Here is a 3,827-nt window from a genome sequence, read left to right on the forward strand (position 1 = left end):
GGATTTCACAGCCCCGGGCTGAGGATGGATATCCCAGGAATTCTGGCACAAATTGGGATTTCACAGCCCCAGGCTGAGGATGGATATCCCAGGAATTCTGGCACAAATTGGGATTTCACAGCCCCGGGCTGAGGATGGATATCCCAGGAATTCTGGCACAGATTGGGATTTCACGGCCCAGCGGAGACCCCATCTGCTCCTGGCGCCGCGGCGCGAGGAACGCGGGGCCAGTGCCAGGCCCGGAGCTCACGGTGCCAACCCCGGAATTCAGGGTGCCGATCCCAGAACTCAGGGTGCCAATCTCGGAATTCCGGGTGCCCATCCCAGAATTTGGGGTGCCAATCTCGGAATTCCAGGCGCCCATCCCAGAATTTGGGGTGCCAATCCTGAATTCCAGGCGCCCATCCCAGAATTTGGGGTGCCAATCTCGGAATTCCAGGTGCCCATCCCAGAATTTGGGGTGTCAGTCCTGGGTCTGTCCCTTCTGGGCCCAAGCCCTCCCAGCTGCTCCGGGATTTTGGGACTGGGGAGAAATTCCCAATTGGGGATCCCCAATTTTGGGCTGGGGGACACTTCCCAATGTCAGAATTTGGGATCCAAGGCTGGGATTTGGGACCCAGTGATGGGATTTGGGAGCCAAGGCGGGGATAATGGGCCCAGAACTGGAATAATGAATTCTGGAATTCCAGAACTGGAATAATGAGCCAAACATTGGGATAATGGACCAAACCCCAGGATAATGGAGCAAACACCGGGATAATCGACCAAATACTGGGAAAATGGACCCAGAACTGGAATAATGAGCCAAACATTGGGATAATGGACCAAACCCCAGGATAACGGAGCAAACACCGGGATAATCGACCAAATACTGGGAAAATGGGCCCAAAACTGGAATAATGAGCCAAACATTGGGATAATGAGCCAAACATTGGGATTATGGGTCAAACTCTGGGGTAACGGACCAAACATTGGGATAAAAGACTGAACTCCGGGATAATGGATCAAACCCCAGGATAACACAGCAAACACCGGGATAATTGACCAAATACTGGGAAAATGGGCCCAAAACTGGGATTATGGACCAAACACCGGGATAATGAGCCAAACATTGGGATTATGGCCCAAACACCAGGATAACAGATCAAACTCTGGGATAATTGAGCAAACTCCAGGATAACAGACAGAACCCCGGGATAATGGCCCAAACACCAGGATAACAGACCAAACTCTGGGGATAATTGAGCAAACTCCAGGATAACAAATGAAACTCCAGGATAACAGACCAAAAACCCCAGGATAACAAACCAAACTCCAGGATAACGGACCAAACTCCGTGTTAAAGCTGCAGCCAAGCTGTCCAGGCCCTGACGCCTCCTCCTCCTCGCCCTCCCAGATTTTGGGGTCCCCGCTGCCTCTCCCGCCCCCCCGGTGCCCCTGCCCGGCTCCCGAGTGCGGACACAGCGGCTTTTCCCGGCCCGTCAGCGAATTCCCGGCTCCTCCTCCTCCTCCTCCTCCTCCTCCCCAAATTCCTGCCACCTCCGGGGCCTCCCCCGCTCTCGGGACCCTCCGGCACCGAGCGGAGAATTCGGGCGGATTCAGGAGAAAACCCCAAAAAAGCCCAAAATCCGCACGGGCCCGGCGGTGTCCGGGAGCGCCGTCTCAGCTCGCGGGATCGGTTTTAACAAAAATCCGATTTTTTTTCACCCCTTTTTGCTGCGGCCCAGCTCGGGCGCTTTGGAACTGGAATCTTCTGGTTCCTCCTCGAATTTGGGAATTCCTGGGGCTGGGGGATCCATGGAAAAAGGAGGGAGCCCCTGGTGTGTCCCGGAATGGGACAAGGCCCGGGATCGCTGCCAGGAAAGGGAAAAAAAGCTTGGAAATCCCCGGGAGAAAGGGAAAAAATGGGAAAAAAAAATTGTGTTTTCCATGGAAAAAACTCTGGTAAGGAGAAGGACGGGCTGGGCGGCCTCTGGTCCCCGTGCTCCCCGACCCCCTTGGCCCAGCTCCGTTTTTCCCAGGTTTCCTCCAAATCCCTCCAGGCGGGAGAAAAAAAAATTAAAAAAAAAAAAAAAAAAAAAAAAAAAAAAGAAAATTCTATTTAAGATTAAAGGGGAAAAAAAAAAAAAAAAAAAGGAGGAGAGAGGGAGAAAAAAGCAAAAGCTCAAAAAAGAGGAAAAAAAAAATTCCAGCCCTGAAGAAAAGAAGAATCCCGGGAAATGGAGGAGCTCCCACGCACGCGGGTGTGGGCACACACGCAGGGAGACACGCGCGGGGCCAGATGTGCGCGGGCCGGGCCAGATGTGCGCGCCGGCAGCGCCAGGTGGGCACAGCCAGGTGTGCCCGGGGGTCCCGGGCTGGGCCAGGTGTGCACACAGGGGACCACAGCCCCGAAATGCAGGTGTGCGCCCCGGAATGCAGAGGTGAGCCCCAAAATGCAGGTGTGAGCCCCAAAATGCAGGTGTGACCCCCGGAATGCAGGTGTGCGCCCCGGAATGCAGATGTGCACCCCGGAATGCAGGTGTGAGCCCCAAAATGCAGGTGTGAGCCCCAAAATGCAGGTGTGACCCCCGGAATGCAGGTGTGCGCCCCGGAATGCAGGTGTGCACCCCGGAATGCAGGTGTGAGCCCCAAAATGCAGATGTGAGCCCCCGAAATGCAGGTGTGACCCCCAAAATGCAGATGTGCACCCGACACGTGTGCAAACACGGGCGAGGTGTGAGAACAGGGGTGCACGAACACCCCAAAACACACAGACACCTGTGCACACCCCAAAACACACATTTACACCCCAAAACACACATTTACCCCCCAAAACACACATTGACACCCCAAACGTGTGTGTGGAAACCCCAAAACATACGTTTACCCCCCAAAATACACATTTACCCCCAAAACACCACACGTTTACACCCCAAAACACGTGTGCACACCCCAAACCGAACATTGACACCCCAAAACCCACTGTCACACCCCAAATCCCCCCTCTCCCACCCCAAAATCCCGCTCTCTGGCCCCAAGCGCATCTCGTACACCCCAACCCCCCCTCTGCCATACCAAAATCCCCCTCTCCCGCCCCAAATCCCTCTCGCACACCCCAAACCGCACATTTACTCCCCAAATCCCCCCTTCCCGCCCCAAATCTCCTTCGAATCCCCCTCTCCCGCCCCAAATCCCTCTCGCACACCCCAAACCGCACATTTACTCCCCAAATCCCCCCTTCCCGCCCCAAATCCCCGCTTCCGCCCCCAAATCTCTTTCGAATCCCCCTCTTCCGGCCCCAAATCCCTCTCGCACACCCCAAATTCCCTTCGAATCCCCCTCTCTCGTCCCAGTGCCGCTCTCCGGCCCCAAATCCCGCTCTCCGGCCCCAAATCCCCATTGTTCACCCCAAAGCACCCATTTACTCCCCAAACGCCGCTCTCCCGCCCCAAACCCCGCGCTCCCCCGCGCAGCCCCACGCGTGACACGCGCGCACGTCCCCGCTCTCCCCCTCCCTCCTTTCCCTCCTTTCCCTCCCTTCCCTCCTCCTCCTCCTCCTCCTCCTGCCGCTCCCCCCCCGCCGCCGCCGCTCCCGCTCCCCCTCCCGGCGCCCCCTCCGCCCCCCGCCCCGCCCCCGCCGCCGCCGCTCTCGCTCGGGGCTCGCAGCGGAGCCGCCGGAGCTCCGTGGCCCTTCCCGGCCCCTGCCCGGCGCCGGCCCGGCCGGGCCAGGCTCGGCTCGGCTCGGCTCGGCTCGGCTCGGCTCGGCTCGGCTCGGCTCGGCTCGGCTCGGCTCGGGGGGCGGCGCGGGGCCGAGCGGGGCGGCGATCGCGGAGCGGAGCCCCCGA

Source organism: Ammospiza caudacuta, chromosome 30, assembly GCF_027887145.1.
Source record: "Ammospiza caudacuta isolate bAmmCau1 chromosome 30, bAmmCau1.pri, whole genome shotgun sequence".
NCBI classification, from domain to species: Eukaryota; Metazoa; Chordata; class Aves; order Passeriformes; family Passerellidae; genus Ammospiza; species Ammospiza caudacuta.